Raw genomic sequence first — 19,748 nt, 5'->3', positions numbered from 1 at the left:
CAGGCACCAACAGGTAACAGAAACATTTTATGACACTCATATAAGCACTTTGATAAACAAACTTCCCGTTCACATTACTCAGTCTGTTTATGGAAGAAACCATCAAGTTTCAGAGCTACCGTTAGGGGGAATCCAGCATACAATTAACTGCGCAAATCGGTTTTGTTTAGCTAAATGCGCATGCGTAAAACTAAAATCGTGTATTTGTGTAGAAAACCGAATTACAGTACTTGAATCAAATTATAGAGTGATAGATAGAGTGATATTTATTAATAAATACAAATTAGCGTGCATTGCTTTCTTTTAAAAATATTCAACACTTTTTTTTTTTTAAATTGTACAAACAATACTGTGTACCAGTCGCACTAGCGCATCCTTCTATGGAAAGATATTATCCAAAGTTTACTTATAACAGTGAACCTAATTTTTCGTTAATTTTTTAATTTTTTATTATAAAAAAGTGTTTTTTAATATTTACATTAATTATAATATTTTAAATTAAATATTTTTTAAGAATAATACAAGGTACAAGGTATTCGTGTAATGATTGCGGCCTCCAGGGTTTCCCCTATATACCGCTGTATCTTCTGTAGTTTATTTATAGCCGGCAAGTGTGTGTAAATGTATGTGTGTATGTTTTAGTGTAGGTTCTGATGGGTGTTGTTTGTCGGCCCTGGAGACTTTGCAGCCTGGAGGCAGGGGGGGAAGCCACCTGCGTCCAGACTCCCGTACCTTGCCACGAGGAGGCGCTCCAGGGGTTAGTAACCGCAAAGAGGGTTTCCAACCAGTGGTAAACCCGTGAAAGTTATGGGAAGGAGAAGTAGGACAAAGAAAGAAGAGAGATATTCTCTTAAGAAAGGAGCAGAAAACCGTAGGATGAATTAACAACTAAGAACAGAGAGGAAAGTTAGGTTTTCTCCGACTGGAAGAGGAGCCCAACCTCAGCCAGCCAGAGAAAGGAAAACTCAAGAAACAAATTTAATTGTCTGAGACACCAAGAAATTAACTTAACTTAGCATCTAATTACAAAATTTTCCAAAAATTTACAGTGAGAAGACGAGACTTCTGAGAAGCCCAGAAGAACTTGTCTGAACAATAGTTGGTAAGAGTTTTAAACAGTTACACTAAATAACAAGCAATCTAATAACCTTCAGTGATTTTGTTAGAACTGCAATTCTAGTCTCTTAACACACAATGAGGAAAACTTGAGATTTAACAAGGCTATTAACTCCGAGAGTCATAATAAAATTAAGATCACAATTACATAAAGAGGAAGTTGTAATTCTAAACAATATTTTTTTTTTTTTTTTAATCCAAAATTTTGTGTTAAACAGGATGAGCTGTGTTTAGCATCTTTCGTCTTCTAAACACGGAGTTAGCGTAGTTACAAAAAGCTGAGAAAGATTCTGATGTTTCCAAAAATTTTGGGAAATCATCTAGGGTGTAAACATTAGTGTCTAACATGAGCTGGTAACGTAAATCTAAATATATGTTGCAATTTAGGACTAAATGTTCCACCGTCTCCTCAGCTCCACAATGACAAAGAGGAGAGGGGACCAGTCCAAACCTAAAAAGGCGGGAATTAAGGCCGTGACCCGTAAGAAGAAAGGAGGAAAAAAGTCCAGGTTGAAGCCAGGAAAGATTCTTAGATTTTAAAAAGACTTTAGGAAGGAAGGAGAAAGTAATTCTGCCAAGGGGAGAGTCATCCCAAGAGAGCTGCCACTCATCAAGGGCTAAACTGAGCAGTCGAGAAACTTCAAGGTCGGTAGAGTTATTATAATTATTTTCAAAAACACCAATGGAAGCAGGGGTAAGACGCCTCCTGTGAAATTTAAGAAATGCAAGGATAATTTCTAAATGAATGGGAAGGCGCCCATTCAGAACTAGCAGGGCATCAGTAGAAACAGTTCTACATGCCCTGCTCGTGGCCAAAAGGAAGGATCTTTGCGTCTGTAGAAGAATTTTAAGGATGAGAGAGTTTTGAACACGAGAACCCCACGCACCCGCGCCATATGTAACAATTGGGAGGAATATAGATTTGTAGTATAAACCCAATGTTCTAGATTTGAGGTTCCAAAGAGATCTGGCAATGTGAATTAACCAGCCAGTAGTTGATTTAATTTTTACCTTTAGGAATTTGCAGTGTGGAATGAAAGAAAGACGATCATCAATCACCACCCCAAGGTATTTAAATTCACGTACAAGCTTGATTGTCTGGTTGAGAAGCCTCACCACAGGAGGACGATTACGATTTAACAGACCTTTTAAGAGAAGCTGCTTAGTCTTAGATACAGAAATCGAAAGTTTATGAAGTGAGCACCATATGTGTAGATCATCCAAGATGTGGTTAGCCTTTGTTTCAAGCTCAAGGCGAGAATTCCCAGGGATCAGCAGGGCAAGATCATCAGCATAGGCAATATTAACAATATCGCCATGAGGGGCATTTAGCCATCCATCAAGGACCACATTCCAGCAGACAGGGCCAAGAACGGATCCCTGAGGACAACCCCTAGAAAATAATAGTAGTAAATGCAAATTCATTCAGACACCTTTTTTTTCTTAAAATAACTGCTTTGTGTTGTTTTTAAATTAAGCTTAGAATGATACGCCAAATTGTGTTTTTTTGGTTATTTGTTTTTTCTGATTGCAAAAAATTGCAGTAATTTTTTATGACCTGAACTTTGCGATAATTTTTTTGTTTCTAAAGGTTTTTTCTTAATTATTTGTTTAAGTAAATGTATTTATATATTTCAAGTTCAAATATAATTCAACATATTTTCTATTGATCCAAATTTAAAGCCGTATTACTCATCTACTAGCCAAATTTTTATTCACAATAAAAATGGTTTAAAGACATTCATGTAACTGTTTTAATTAATTCATATCATAATAAGTTTATCTCCTTTTTAGACAAATATTTTTTAGAAGAGGAAAAAATTAATAGAAAATGCAATTTAACAAAAAAAAATTAAACTACCACCACTGTTTTTTAATGTGTAAACAATAGATTTCTGTGTAGGATTTAAGATGCTTCTCCTATTATTCTTAGGCAAGGTGGGGGGTGGGGTTCTCAATTTTCTAAACCATAAGTTTTCGTAATTTAGGTATAGAGGCAAGATTTGTTAGACGGAACATTTAATAATAAACAGGGCCCTGTGCATGCTGCGTAATAAAAGAAAATCATTTAACTCAAAACATAAAAACAAAATCTAGTAAGGAATGTGTTTTGATATTAAAAACAAAAGTGAAAAAAGTAAAATAAAAAATAGTTGCCAGAAACATATTGCATTCTACTTGAAGGAAGTTTCAGAAGAAATTAAAATTCACAAGTAGAAAACAAGGGGGGGGAAAGAAAGGAAAAAATTCTTACAGACTTAATAAAGGCAATATAAAACTGAGTAGCTAGAGAATAAGCTATGAAAAATGCATTCCAGGAACTCATTACAAAGAATATGAATATAACCTCGTTTCTAAGTAAAAAAAAAAAAAATCTAATACAGAAACAATATGAAGTACAGACAGTCTGAAAGTGTCTGGTACAAGGAATTCCCAGAAGAACGTCAGATTTCTAATTAAAATGTCTTCAGTCGTATTTTGAAGAAGAAAACGAGTTTGTTCCATACTTGTTTTCTTCAGGTGTTACGATATTATAATACCAGGATAATGCCAGTGTGTTCCAAGACCAGCTTGTCTATTTGCTGGATGAAATATGCATTTTTTTTTTCATTTTTTTCATTTATTTACACACCCAAATATTATGTACAATTTCAAGAAACATAAACAATAATCTATATACAATTTTATGTACATTTTCATTCTCATTTATATAATTACCCTAGCATATATATATATATTTTGTTCACAATACAGTTGAGGAAACAGTACAAAACACGTGTGTGTGTGTCCTGGTATCAAGGGTGGCCCCTAGGCATAACCCATCTCCACCTAGTGGATCTGTATTGAATGTAGGACCTCTGCAAAGGAGCAGCCAATACCTGTGCAGCTGCTATCTGGTGCCTGTCCCCAGGCGCGAGTAGGTAAACCACACGAGAAGAAGTTACGCTTCACCATGTGGGCTGTATGTAGATTTATTCATGTCTTGGACTTGAATCTTTGGACCGCTTGGTGAGATATGCAAAAGAGTGCCCATTTGAGGAAAGAATTTGTGGGCTACAGAGCTTGGTAACTATGAGCTGTATAGGGGAAGGATCTAATCGAGGTCTATAAGGCTCTGAAAGGGAATAGTAAAGTGAATGAAGGAAAAATAATATAAGAATAGAATAAATAATATGAGGCTTAGAACGTGGTTTCAATGAGCAATCTGGCATAAGTTTGAAGTGTTGCCCTCGGTTATATATAAATACCTGGAATATTCTGGAATACTCAGGACCCTAAAATTTTTGGATGGAGGTAGTCTTCATCATTAATAATAAATATTTCGTTACATCATTCATACTAAATATTTCAGACTGAAGTAAAACCGATTGGTAACGAAAATGGGAAACGGAAATGATGCAAATGACATCACTTCCTTAATGACGATAAGTCAGTCACTAACGTCAACCCCTGGCCTTTTGGCCGTGAAGGAAAAGTGCAACACCATTTAACCTTGCAACTAGTTACAATCAAATGTTGTTGCAATAAAGATTTTCTCTCTCTCTCTCTCTCTCTCTCTCTCTCTTTAGGTAGCCGGCGTGAGCATGAAACGTTACATCGTTCATAACTGCGGTTCTAGCTGTTCAATTTTAAAAATTTAAACGTTTTTCCACCTAAAAATATTGAACACCCTTCAGCAGCTTATCTTAGTTATCTTATTAAGATATTCAGAAAATTCCTTTTTTCAATTATTTGAAAATATTCAATTCTAAAGAAGAAGAGGCGTTCGTAAGTATTGCTCGTCTTTTTCGATCACTTACTATCAAGCATTAAGCGCTTCTTCACGCATCTTACCATTCCAATGAGCTTCCTAAATAATCCCTAAAGAATAAAAAGGGTCAGCACATTGGAAGATTTGCGTGCAACCTGTCCACTTCGTTCTCATGATGGCAATAGATGTAGTGTCGTTAGAAAACGTCGACTACAAGTTATACAAAATCCGTTATGATGAAGAAAACTGTCAGCTCCCATATGTTTTACTCGAAAGAAAGATAGGAGAAAAAAAAGGGCACGCGAAAAAGAATGGGATTGTTCCTCGCAAAAGCAAAGTGAAAATAATTGAATGTGAATGCCGAGTTGTAGCTGAAATTACTTGGCGTTCACAGACGCGACAAAGGTCCTCGCGCAGTGACGGGATGAAGAAATCTCCAGTGGACTGGTAAGATGCGAATACGCTGACAAACTTCACAAACTGGACTTGACACGTGATCAATATCAACACAAAGATGTCAGAGACTTATCACAAAAGTACAGACTTTCATTTAAGCTGTGTGTGTGTGTCCTGCTGTAAAAGAGATGCTTTTTCTCAATCTTACCTCCTTTCTCTTTCTTTTCGCAAAACTTTCTTAGTGATGACAGTGGCGTTTTGCAGCAGGTGTGTTTTTGATTCGACAAAACATTGCCCAACATATAGTCCGCATCAGAGGTACGTAATCCGCGCGTGAACGGAAATTATAAAACGTTATATTAGATAGGAAGGCAAGACGCGTGGCTTATGTAAATATAAACAGAGAAGCGAACGCTTTCCAAAGGAAACAAATACGTTGATGGACAGATGCAAAGACACAAGGTAGATAGAAAGAAAGAAAAAAAGGCTGCTAAAAACCAGATTATGCTGTTACTAAAGTATCCGGACTTTAAAAGAAAAGGAAACAATCTATTGATCGAAATCTGATAGAAAGTCTTTTGCAACGTACCATCTACGCTCACTAGCCAAAAAATTAGAAACCTTTATTCGATAAGGCACCTTTTGCCCGAATTACAGATCGTACATGTCCTGGCATGGATTCGAGAGTTTGATGGAGTCTAGCTACAGATTTGACCATCACGATATTTGTCAGCTGATTGTGGTTAGTGGAGATCTGCGAAGCCCAACTGCCCTTTCCAACATATCGTAGACAATCTCAGTGGAATTCAGATCTGGAAAATTAGGCAGCCAGGATAGATGTTGAAAGTCTTGGGAATGTTCTTCGAACCATTCAGATAAAATTTGCAGCCTCTTGAGTGATGGACATGAGACAGTGTATGGATTCATAAGGTTCACTCCACCTTTGTACCGTACCACTGGTGCAAAAAAGTTCCATTGTTCCATAGTCCTTTTCGACTGGTGTTTTTGAGTTCTGGTGGCTCCAGAACTCAAAAAACGATTATGGATTACTTAACATCTTCATACAGTTCTTGCAATTTTTTATGTTGATCAATGAACCTTAGCTAACCGATAATTTTCCCTGTGAAATTTATTTAAAAGTCTCTAACCACTATTATAGATAGATAGATAGCGTACTAGACAGATAGAAAAAAAAAACTGTCTTATTGGGCCACCGAATTTTGATTGATCTGCACTGTAACAGTGAAGAGATACACGCAGAAAACAAAGCTTAAAGCAGAATTTTCATAAGGGGAAAACCCCCTGAAAGATGTTTACATTCTCGACTTGAAATGGTGAAGCGTTTGAAAGAAAAAAAACAACAAATGTCTTGGGGTAGTCTCGCTTATGATTATATTTGTAAACACACTCCAGAAGGAAAATATCGATCAAGAGAGTACTTAAATTACTTGCAGCCGAGTTTAAGAAGTTAAGAAGCTCAGATCTCTGAGGACACAATCTTCAGGGATGTCATCTGAAACTTCACGGATACCTACGGATTGAACAGTAATTTGTGTCTTCAAGTTTCTGTGATTACATTTGTTCCCAGAGTGGAACCCGCAGGGAAGGAGGGAGCAAAAAAAAAGGGACGGAATTTAGGATTTAAGATAAACTCCTACAAATTTATAAAAAGAATCTCTTTTTATGAACACCAAACATTGTTTTTTGTATTACATCAACCCAAGTACTTTTTCAGATTTATTTAAATTTAATATATGGAGTCTTAAAGCATTTCTCTCTCTCACGAGTCGTGTGAAAAATTTCAGAACTACGTGATGGAATACGACTTGAAAACAAGATTTCGTGACCATGAAGAAACTACTGCTGGATGTTGTGAGGTTGGTTGGCTGTTCATACCCAAGGCAGATAAGACCATGAAAAATTGGTATTTACACTCAGTGATCACTGAATCATGACCACAGCATCCATAATGGACTATGTCTCATAGATCGCACTGCGCTAGAGCAGTGGTAGTTTGCATATGGTCGTGCAAGTCAAAATGATAAAGTAGCATTTATGGACGTAGTGAAGATATCATGGAGTTTCAAAAGGGCTTGGTTGTGGGAGTTCGTGCGTCGGGTGCTTCTATACGGGGAACGGCTCCGCTTGACTGTTGCTCATTGCCCACTGTGGTTAAGGTGTACAAAAACCGGTGTAAAACGGGTCAAACCATCTCCTGCCGACAGAACTGTAAAGGATTACGCAAAGTGGAGGTTCGTAGAGAGCGAAGGGTGCAGCGCGTTGTAGGAGCTCAACGGCAGGTCACTCTGCAACAGCTGACATCGCAATACAACATAGGGAATACAAGAATGATATCTCAAATGACGATGAATCGCACACTTTGACGTATAGGGTTCCACAGCAGACGACCCAAGAGGCACCCTCTCCTCATTGTCGACGGCGAAAATGCTGTGGTCAACAGCACGCTGGTTGGACGCTGGAGAACTGCAAATGAGTGTGCTAGTCGGTGAGTCCAAATATCTGGTGCAATACGCCAATGGGCACCTTCATGTGTGGCGCAAGCAACACGAGTCCATTGATCCACTATGCATAGTGGCCACTATCCAGGCAGGTGGCGGTGGTTGCTCAATATGGGGCATATTTTTCTGGAAAAAACTAAAACCTTTGGTTCCTATGGACCAACACTTTACTGGTCAGATCTATCGGCAGCTGTTAGGTGACCATGTGCACCTTGCCATGTTGCATTTTTTTTCCGGACAGAAACGGGATCTTTCAAGACGTTAATACTCCATGTCATCAGGTTCGCAATGTGTACGAGTGGTTCGAGAAACACAGTGAAGATATGGCCCATCTTTATTGGCCTACAAATTCGTCTGACCTTAATCCAATTGAACACCTGTGGGATGTTTTGGAACGGGAAGTGAGGTGAGGCTTTCCGACACTATGGAAAACCTCGCAAGTAGCATCGCTGCAGATCACTACAGACATCTTCAGACACCTAGTGGAGTCAATGCCTAAGCGAATAGTGGCTGTTATCAGAGAGAACGGTGGCCCAACAAGTTAGGCGGTCATAATTCAGTGACTACTCAGTGTATATAATTTTCGTGTCTTGTCTGTCGGTTTCTAGTTTTTTTGGATGAAAAACTAACCTTATCTGGAGAAAAAATCATACAGCCCCCTCCAGAGACGGATGAACACAGCCATAATATTAAATTCCATGGACGTTCCTTCTGACTCAATGGAATTCGACTTTGGGCCTTTTGCAGATCCGGGATCGAATGTAAACGAAACTTCCAGGAATATGTGCGTGACGGGAGTCGAACCTGAAGAATTACCTCCCAGCGTGTAGCGCAGGGTGATTATATCCACGGTGATACCTGCGAGGATCTTCCTTGAATAGCCAATACCATAATAGAAATGCATCTATTGATCACATTAATAAAAATGCCTATCCATCTATTTTTCTTTCTCTCTCTTTGTGTTCGAAAGGCCTGATTTCTTAATTTAATATCTTAGGTTACATTTCCCAGAGCCCAGATATTTTAAGGCTTTGTTTAAGATGCAAAACAAAGCCCAGCGTTCAACAAATATGGCCAAAAGTGAACAATTAAAAAGAGCTCGAACTCGTCATGGTGCCAGTACGATATGAGGAAACAAAGAGGATGTTCAGTTTCCCGTCACGTTCTAAAGATCAATATGAAACCGTAGGGATGAAACAGGAAAACAAAACACATTTTGGTAATACGTTTCTTGTGCAAACAGACGTGGGCTTCTGCACGCGCTCTCGCTGGGAAATGACACAGCAGGACAGTTGCTGATCCATTACAATTATTAGACATCCATACTTCTCCTTAGACACCCCGAAAGATAAACAACGTGGCATTGCACTAGAGACACGGGTTGTTTTCCTTTCATCCCTGAGGATAAATGAAATAAATATCACATGTACAAATGTGCCGGTCACGCCGGAGCGATCTATTTTTTTACCTCCTCCTCTTCCCTCAGGGTCAAAGGGCACCGATACATCGAGACACTACGAAAAAACGTGCGTACAGTAGAGCACTCGCTATCTCGAAGGTTGGCTTCCCTCCTGGTTGCTAAATATTGCAATCTCGGGAATTATTAAAAGAAGGTGAAACAGATAGCGCAAAAACATCAATAGATGTACACTGTTGGGCACCGAAATATTCCCTATCAATGCTCATAACAGAATCATTAAGGTTTCTGCCCCCTGAAGGTTATGTCCAACACCATTAGCATTTGTTTTCACATATTTCTTTTACTAGGTACCGTGATAATATGCTGTTCTCGCTAGACACCGACTAACTCGGCCACGTTGCGAAAAAGATCCATACAAATTCCTCGCATCATTGACTGGATTCGAACTGAAGTCTTTTCCACCAGCGTGGGGAGGACAGCGATTATACCAACTGTGCTATTCACGAGGGCGATAAATGCTGAACCCTGATGCGAAATATCGCTTTATTTATTGTTGGCAATGAAGGCCAAACATCCAGGTAGGTTAAATATTGCTGAAGTTGCATTATTAGAGATCAATATGCGCCACATGGCTACAGTGGATAGATTTCGTCGGGGATATTGAAATGTCCTCCATACCAGGATATTTCTACATCTATCTCTTCGATCCTCGAAAAACTGTTTGTCAGTTCATAATGAATCCCAACAAGCTAGACATTTTTGGCCCTCAGAAATCGCAAAAGCACCTTTCATTCTCTCATGCTCGAGCACGAGAGATTGAGAGAATACAAAATATTCCATTAGTTTTAAACATTCTTCGGTCAGCCATCTGCTGCTTCTACACAAATGCGGTGCATTTCAGATACGCGGAACGAACTGGGGGGTTGGTTTATAAGGGACTGTCTTTACAACCTCCCTGTTTTGACACTATGTTTAGTAGTTAGGAAGCGCCCTGTGATTTCCCCTCCTTCGTAACAAAGCTTCGTCCACCCGATTTGATGCGTATATGATACATACCACACAGTGACGTCATCCATCTCCATCTATCATCCTTTGACAGGCCAGAACTGGTTCTTTTCGTTTGCCTCCACCAGTCATATATGACAGCTTTTCTGAGTTCCAGTAAAGAAAAGAAAGCTAAAAGAAATTTGTCTAGCATAAGATTCGTTTCTTTTTCTCTTAATCCACAATGCCTTTGATTGTCGGATGCCGTCCCCGTGGACAAAACGCCCCGCTGTTTCTCCCACGTTTGTCCCATCATTGGAGTGAACGCGGAGTCCGAGTTGAAGGACAGATAAGTCCGAGATTTAACTCGACTAGGGCCGGAGCCAAACATTTTAACACTTTTTGGAGAGAGAGTGATAAGGGCTGATTAGAAACTCCCAATAACGAAAGAGCAACAATTGGTTGACCACAAGATTTGAAAAAAATTCTTTTAGCCCTTAATGTTGTCTGGAACTAACGAAGGCCTTGGAGGCGTTTTGTAGGCCAGCGTAGAATTATATAAGAAGGAACATTTGTTGCTCAGCCTGCGGTAAGAAAAAGAAAAACTTAATAAAATGGAGTAGTTGTTCCTCGCTGGAAGCCCGAGAGTAGCTCCAATTTATCACGTTAACCATCCAGCCTGGAATGTGGCCTCAAAGAATGAGTTCCGTGCTGACTAAGGAAACATCTGTCATTAGTGTTTTTACTTCGTAGCGTCCGTCCCTCTATCGTAATGAACGCTGGCCTTTATTTAGCGCACCCCACTTCCAGTTAGTGCTTATTTTACCGATTCGAAGAACCTCCTTTTCTTGACAGATCATCTTTGCTAGAGCAACCCCAAGGTGAGTAACAGCGTTTGGTTGTTCGAAGGCAGCGACATCTACTGGAAGGACGAACTCGCGCAACAAGTGGCCCAAGAAAGGGAAGTTGATTAGACGTGGATATTCGTAGGGGGTGGATGAGATCGTAAAAGGGTGTTGTTGTTGTTGTCCCCCCCAATAGCGTGGTAAGATTCTTTAATCGATGTCTACTTTAGTCAATCAGTTATTGTAGATCTAACGGTGCTTACTTAGAAGGGTGTTCGTAAATGGGTGGCTCTCAGATGTCTTTCTGCTTTCCCCCCCTCTACCCCTCACAGTTTTTATCGTAAACCCACACCCTCTTTTCTCCTTCGACCCTCTTTCTCTCGTTACACATTTCTCAAGATGTTTCGCAATCCGACCAGTAAAGAAAGAGAAACAGCGTGTGTTTCTCTTTCTTTACTGAGAGTGAAAAACTCAGAGAGAGAGAGAGAGAGAATCAAAGAAAGGAAAGCTGAAAAAAGAGAAAGAGATGCACGAGAAAAAAGAGAGATATAGAAAAGAGATAGAGGAGATAGGCTGAGAGATACAAAAAGAGAGTGAACAAGAATGGAGAGAGAGAGAGAGAGAAGGGAAGTAAAATAGAAAGAAAGGGAGAAATAAAGAAAGAAAGAGAGAAAGAATGAATGAAAGAGAAGCAGGAAAAACGAGAGGAATTCGCGGAGAAAGAGAGAGAAAATAGATAAAGAGATAGATAAAGCAAGAAAGAATGAGAGCGAGTGAGTGAAAAAGAATGGAGAAAGAAGGAAAGAGAGAAAAAAGAAGAGAGAGAGAGAGAGAGAAGGAGAGAAACAAATAAAGAAATAGGATGAGAGATATCAAAAAAAAAGAAAGAGAGAGAGAGAAAAACAGATAACATGAGAAATATAGAAAGAAAGAAAGGAAGCCAGAACAAAATTGAGAGAGAAGGAAAGAAAGAAAGAAAAAAGATAGAAAGAAAGGGAGAGAGAAATAAAGAAAGAAAGAGAGAGAGAGAGAGAGAGAGTGAGAAGCGAAAAAATAAAGAGATTGATAGAGAAAGAAAGAGAGAGACAGAAAGAAAGAAAACATACAAGGAGAATAAAAGGCAGAGAGAGAGAGAAAAAGATAGTTAGATAAATTGCCAGAAGAGAGAGAGAAAGAAAAATAATTGTAAAAGACAGAGAGAAATAAATAAAGCTAGAAACGGAGAAGGAATAATAAATAGATTGATAGAGAGAGAGGGAGAGCAAGAGACAGAGGCAGACAGGTAGAGAGAAGGAAAGAGAGAAAAAGAGGAAGAGATAGAGAGAGCGAGGCAGAGAAAGAGAGCGAGTCAAAGATAGAATGTGGAAGAGAGCAAGAGAGAGATAGAAAGAGGAGGGAGAAAGCAAGATACAGAGAAAGAGAGAGGTAGACAGAGATAGAAAGAGAGAGAAAGAGAGCGAGGCGGAGATAGAATGAGGGAGAGAAAGATAATGATTGAGTATTAAGGGAGAGTCGTAACAACGTGTCGGTGGTCGTCTTCTCATTTCCTTCATCAGCCGTGTTTGTTTTGTCACTCCCGCCAATATGATCGGATCGGCTGCACGTGAAGGCGCTTCCCAAAATCCGCGGTTATCAATTCCGAGGCACGAAGCCCGATTTTTAATTAAACATTATGGCGGTGCGCGATGCATCGGCGAGTACGAATGTCAGCGGCCCTTGCCAGGCGCACGTCCGACGTGTCACCGTTATTGTGAAAGCGACTTAATTCTGGGAATGCCGTACCAACCGAGCCTCCGACATGTCCGTTACTTCCCCGACTGACGATGCACAGATACAGTATTCCAGGTGGTCGCCGATACACCCTTTACAGTCTCTCCGCACTTAATGACTTCGTTCTGTCGCCCGCCACAGGGCGGCGCCACGGGTACCTCCACCTCTACGATATATAAGATAGCGTTGGACGCCGGGTTACCGTGCAGATCGTGCGCTCTGAGCCACAGTGTTATGTTACTCGTAATTTAGCTGTGGGTCGATTCGGCGTTCATTAGGACTCTGTTTAAAAGGAGGGGAACATTAAACGGCACGAGACCTGTAAGCGAACGAAAGAGAGGACTACCGGACCTAAACTGCAAAGACGATCTCAGATTGGCCGACCTCTCGCACCAGGTAAGGTCCTTCGACACACGTGCGCTTTTCACACGTTTCTATTTCGTACTGGGGGGAGGGGGAGAAATTAGTTCGTCGCAATTAGTGGGACGGGAAAGATGACAAAGATTTCGCCTACAATAGTGTAAGATGGAAAAATCGTGTCTTTTATACGATCTCTCTCTCTTTATCCATCCCCATCACCTATTTTTGTGGGCATTTTTCTTAAAAACTGAAGTCTTCTTTGGTTGCATTAAGTCTTTTACATTTTAAACGTAGTTTACTCTGTTTCGTAAACCGCGTCTCTTGAGTAGCCACTGCTTGGGAGAATGTGCACTGTTTCGAGCCACGCATCAAACAGCTACCCATCCATCACGCACTGTTGACTTCTGTTGCACAAATTTAAGCCAATGTGCCAGAGGAGGTAAATTATATGACGAATTGCCGGCTCTGAACTGGTGGCAATATGCCTCTATGCCACAACCTCGATTGGTGTATCGTGTTCAAAATAACAATATTTATCCTAAATTTAGTATTTGTTTAAAAAAAAAATATGGTTCAACTACATAAACAGACGTTTCCCCCATTTTCGTTTGAATAAGTCATATTTCTCGCTTTGTTTTTTCATGGTAATACATTGTAAAAGGCAATATACATGAAAAATAAATTTCTGTATCTAGCTAGCTCTGAACGTATGCAATTATTACGCGTGCGTTTTAATATCTGTACATCAAGAAATTAACATAATCATCCGTTTTAATGTGTACACGTCAAGAAATTGACATAATCATCCGTTTTAATGTGTACACGTCAAGAAATTGACATAATCATCCGTTTTAATGCGTACACGTCAAGAAATTGACACAATCATTCGTTTTAATGTGTACACGTCAAGAAATTGACACAATCACCCGTTTTAATGCGTACACGTCAAGAAATTGACAAAATTATCCGTTTTAATGTGTACACGTCAAGAAATTAAGACAATCTTGCATTTTAATGTTTACATCGATAAATAAACGCGTGACAAATAACCATAAACTGCAGCAGAGTCACATGAACATTTGAATCACTTAAATCACTGTTAGAATCACCGGAACTATTTCCATTACATTCTTTTCATGTTTCCACTGTCCTAGATAGTGATGCTACACAATTCTCGTTCTTTTTGCTGGGTTTTTAAACTGGGTTTTCTCTGGGTTTTATTACAGGCCATTGCATTTAAAGTAGTTTAATTATCATATTCAGTTAATTATTCATTTATTTAAGAATAAAACGTAGTCTGCATGCTTGTTCTTTAAGAAACATAAACATGGATTTTGACTTTGCTGGCTGCACGTTTATATTTTTTTATTGAAAATACTCCTTCGCCTTTTCTCCCGAGTACGAAGATCTTTCGACGCAACCCCGTCAACGGATTTTCTCTTATCGCATTCAAATCGGGTTAATTTGAAGGCTAATAAAACAAGTTTCTTAGAAAATTCTTTTGTAAACATCATAAGACACAGAAAGAGAGGGCACACTTAGAAGACTTATTATAATATCTACTGTAAACAGTTTATTACTCCTGCCTGTGTTGTGCAGCTTCAGCTTCAGCTTCTGTGTAAGCTTGGGCCAAGTGCTAAGCGTTCTTATTGATTTCTTAATAATAACAGAACTTCATTCTGATGTAATTCTCCTGGTCTGAATAAAACCAATTTCGAAGCCAGCGGAGCACTATATCTATTGTACAGGCAGAAGAGTTTCATTTCTTGTTGACCTTTACAAAAAGCGAATTTTTAAAATTATTTTATAAATCTCTGAAACTTGAAATGCGTTAGAAAGTTTTACTTCCAATGGGGACATTGAAATTTCAATTACGATGCCATCTAAACTTAAATATAAAATATTTAATATCTTACTTGAATATTCGAGAGTTATAATAAAGAAAAGTTCTTGCAAAATGCCCATACGTTATATAAAACATGAAATATAAAGTATATTCAATGCACATCGTTGGTTGTTTCTAATAATTCAAGCTCTACTGTATATGTATACAAAAGAAGGGTCCTTGTCTATAATTTTATTTTTTGTGACCACGTTAGTTCTGGCACCCGATTTCTGCTCTTTATGTATTAAATTGCTGACATATTCTTTCTCTTTTCTCCTTTAAAAGGAGGGTAAATGATAAACTCTGGATTTGGTATCCTGATTATGCAATAAACATACAGTGGAAACGAATTAATTTTTTTCTACGAATTCTAGACTTCCAAATGAAAAGGGTAGGGAGCAGTTTAGCCAATATTTCCCCCTATCATTGAAGACATCTGTTGTGCCTGAATCAGCAGATCTGAAACTAGACGGACGTGGCTTTTGACTCCAAAACTGGGATTTTTCATCCAGCTAATCTAGCTCATTTTTATATATATTGGCTAATGTTTTTATTTTATTTTAATTTTGGGTTTTATTCGTTAAACTCGGTGGATAGCTGCTCAGTGAGAACAAAATACTGTCTGAATTCCCTATAAAAACTGCTAGTAAATGAAAGATATCTAATTAAAGTAGAATTAATTAGTTTTTCGACAACTTTGGGGCGCCTATAATTGACTTAAACAAATTATTTAGAAAGGTAGATGAAACATGCTTGTGCGATCCTCAAAACCATAATTAAGGAATTCGTTCCAATGCCTTCTTGTGACTTGTAGTAGAAAATAAAATAAATAATAACAATTAAAGCATAACCTAATAACGAGAGAAGGAATACCCTGTAAGGTTCATAAAAACAAATTAAATAAATTCTAGCATTTTAATTAAAGCAGTGTTATTAATACTTAAAGTTTGTCATGGAAAGTTCTGTAGAAGCACATTGCTAAATACGCTGAAATAAATTTATTCGCAGAGGAAGGCATTGCAATGTCAATAGCCGCTCTAACAAGAGGCAAGGCAAATCAAATAACAGTCCATTTAAGATATACATCTATACAAGATATGAATCTATACTTATACATAGATAAGCACAATCTTTGGAGGTGTATACAACGATATTTCTTGTGGAATCATTTAGCGCCATCTGCTTTTAGTGGTAATCTTATATCACAAGTCAATCTAACCCTCTCCAACGTTGGATTTCCATAATGCAGTCCTTGCAGTATCCAAATACAGTCATGCACTATTTTACTGCTTTAAATTTTAAATTGCTCCGTTAATCTCCCGATCCTGTTCAAGATTAGAAAAATCGCATTTTCTTCAGAGTTTCTAAACCCAAATCGATATAATTATTAAGATTCAATCTGTGGGAATCCTTGCAAATCTAAATCTAAGTTAACCCATCTAGAGATTTATTTTTGGGCTTGGGACAACTGTTAACTTTAGCCATTATTCAAAATAATCCTATTTTTCGTATCGATTTACTTATAAGAAAAGAGAAATTTCTTTTATAAAGGTCCTCGCAAGTAGCACGGTGGTTAGTGTAGCCTAAAGTGTCGTTGTTCGATTCTCATCAAGGGCCGAAGCAAAGAAATATTTCCTAATGGGATGCCAGAAACTCTTCGGTTTTCTTTTCACACCGTGGCCAAAACAGCCGCTGTCGAGAAAGACCTACTGCTCACCCCAACCCTTTAAATTCTGCTTTTCCATCCTGTTATATTTTTTATGGTGGATTCAGTAACTAATTATGCTGATAATAGTTCAGAATTGGACTCCTTAAATAAGCTATTAATTAGAATATTAAATTGGATGTTAGGAAAAGATAATTAGCTGCATTATTAAAGTAGAAAATCTTTTTACCAAATGAAAAGAAATAAATTTCAACTGTTGATGAAAAATTCAGTAATGTGAGCGCTTCTGTGGAGACAGATATCCGCGGTGTATTGTCAATAATATATTAGCCAGTATTTCATTATCCTTAATAAATATTGAGACCGAAAAACGTGTGCATGGATTCGCCAACAAACCAAGGTCTGCGACATCATTGAAAGAACGAAGCGTTTAAAATGGCAATGGGCAGGTCACATATCAAGAAGAACTGACGATAGATGGACTGAATGAATACCGTTTGACTCTAAACGCCCAAGAAAAAGACCAAAGATGAGATGGATCGATGAAGTTGTGAAATTTTCTGGGTACAATTGCAACAAAAAGCACAAGACCACAGTTGTTGGAAACTTGATGAGGAGGCCTTCATCCTACAGTGGATCGACAATGGCTGAAGAAGATGATGAATAAATATTGAAGTATTGGGGCATAGAATTTGGCTTATCTGTGATCTCCGGTAAAGTCTTTAATTCCATTACTGAAATTCAAGATTTTACAACTCAAAAGTTCAAAATGTAATGGTTGTGTTGATACAGCACCAATAAGACCAAGCAGGTAAATTTCTAGAAAGGCTGGCCATTTGTTTAAAAGGTCAGACACTTCTATGACAGCTTATCTGAAGACTTACTGGTCCCTCATCTAATAGTAGGGAGTCTCCTAGTCACAATACCAGTAAAATGACATATTAACCTTTAGGTTTGTCTGCCACACACATACATGCAGAGTTCCAGTAAGGTGGATATTTTTTTTCTACGCAAGAACGTGCCCTGAGAAAACTCTGGGAGAAGTAGAGTCAAGTCTTGAGCAGCGCGAGTAATCGAGTGTCAAGGTCGGGCCATGAACAAGACTACGGTGTCATGAGGCGTACATTTCGAACCGGTTCACCGTAACGTCCGCTTTGCCTTTCAAAGTTCAAGGCGTTTATTATAGATTTAAGTTGGAATGTGCTCTCTCTCCTAGTAATGGCATGCACCAGTGGAATTCTGGGAAAAGTAAACGTAAGACAATAAGATTTTAATCTAGTGTGTGCGTGTGTGCGCGCGCACGCCTTGTACGGGGATAATTTCAAATTCTCGTTGTCTAGGATTAGGACACTTTAATTAACTAGCTCGGCTACCACGTTTTCAAAGGAAGATTCCAGCATATTCCCTTTAATACCATACCTCGGTTAATATTATACAACGAGAGGATAAGCAGGAATTAGATCTGATTATTATTTTTTTAAGAACGCATATTCTTCTTAACCTACAAATTGTTCATTACTTTATTTTCGCTTATGTGATCTCTAAGTCGACTTTATTCATCTCAAGAAGAGAGGAGAGACAGGAATTTAGCATAAGGAAACAGGTTTCAACCAACTTCCGGATGTTTTGCATTGCGATAGTGCATTGCCAAGGTCCAGCGCAACTAAAGGCTACATTTATTTCAGATATTGCTGAAGAACGTTGGTATCAATTGTCCTGAGAAATTGTCCCTCTTTTACAGGCTAACGTGAAGGTAAAATATCGGAACCTTGTAAAAGCCATGGTTGGAAATAAGAAGAAATCGATTTGCCACAGGTGAACTAAGCATCCACTTTGTAAGACGAAGACATATCGGAACTTCGTATATACTTAAAGGTCATTGCGCACCCGTACTGTTCTGATATGTAGCTAGAAGGCACCATTGTCATTCAATTATCTTCATTTCTACTCTTCGTTCTTGGCTCGCGTATCTAGACATCCCATCACCCGGGGCTGTCCGTCATTCTACATATAATTAAAACGAATAGTCCTCCCCTCCTCGACTTATGTTTTCGTGGAGTATTATGCAAACAGTTTTCCTATCTTTCGTACTTGGAAATTTTACAGATATGAAAGTATTTCTTGGGGGCATAAACGTTAGTTGAAAAGTAGGAATATTTTCTACAAACAGTTTGAACGATGAAATGCATTATTGTGCTGTTTAATCAGACTTTTGTTTAGAAAGATTCTGCGAATTAATATTTCAAATTGAGGTCCTTGGAAGCTAAGGAGTGATTCGTTGGAAAAACAGTAATGGGCATCGTATTTATTTCCATAATTATCTAACTCCCAACCAGAGTCGCTCTGAGAATATCATTTCATTTACAATAATCAACAACAAGAAATATTTTGAAACAAAACTTTTATATCAATTGATCAACTTGGAATCCTTTGGATTTCCTGAGTCTATGAAATAATATAAATTCAAAAAGATAATATTAAATTCCTGAATACAATGAACTCTATTAAAAGAAAACAAGAGAGAGAAAAGCTCACGTTCGTATCATTGAAGATGAAATGATCCAGCAAATTGCAACCCACCATTAAGACTCATAGAAGCGAACAACTAACATCGAAGAGGTAGCCAGCCATTCGGAACGAACTCAATTCTGTTCTCTGAACAAGACTTCTGTTTTGTCTTTTTTGGCTACAAAAATTATAACAAATAAATTAATTAATTAAAACGTAAATAAACTTAATAAAATTAAAACACTTAACCATTTTCTGTATATGAATAAGGATTATTCGTATTAAGTTTAGAATTTAAATTGCTGTTTGCTTAAAACATGAGTAATACGCAAATAGTTATTTAGAAATAAGAATTAGCAATTCTATAAGTAATTAAGATGTTTACCTTTATGTATTGCCAAATACTTAAATTTTAATTTAGTTTGTTTATTAGCAACATCTTTTGCTAGAGTTTATTGTGGTTGGGCGGTTTAAAAAGAGACATTTCAATGACTGCCACGTACAAACAACTGAACTTTAAAATTATTA

At 38.1% G+C, this 19,748-nt stretch overlaps 1 protein-coding gene across 3 annotated transcripts in view; it reads left to right on the top strand.

Moving 5' to 3' along the window:
- LOC150082780 (protein O-mannosyl-transferase Tmtc3-like) overlaps positions 1–19,748 on the top strand; it is a 204,851-nt gene that overhangs the window by 57,260 nt on the left and 127,843 nt on the right. For 2 of the 3 annotated variants that reach the window (XM_090377596.1, XM_090377594.1), the window contains exon 1: positions 13,024–13,197. The exons of the other annotated variant lie outside the window; for it this stretch is intronic. The gene's annotated coding sequence lies outside the window, so the exon portion shown is untranslated. Of the gene's footprint in view, positions 1–13,023; positions 13,198–19,748 lie in introns of those variants that run through there. 3 annotated transcript variants of the gene reach the window in all.

The sequence above is a fragment of the Mastigoproctus giganteus genome, chromosome 7 (genome assembly GCF_048544385.1).
Source record: "Mastigoproctus giganteus isolate SK-2022 chromosome 7, ASM4854438v1, whole genome shotgun sequence".
NCBI classification, from domain to species: Eukaryota; Metazoa; Arthropoda; class Arachnida; order Uropygi; family Thelyphonidae; genus Mastigoproctus; species Mastigoproctus giganteus.
This window is presented reverse-complemented; position numbering and strand designations above follow the sequence as displayed.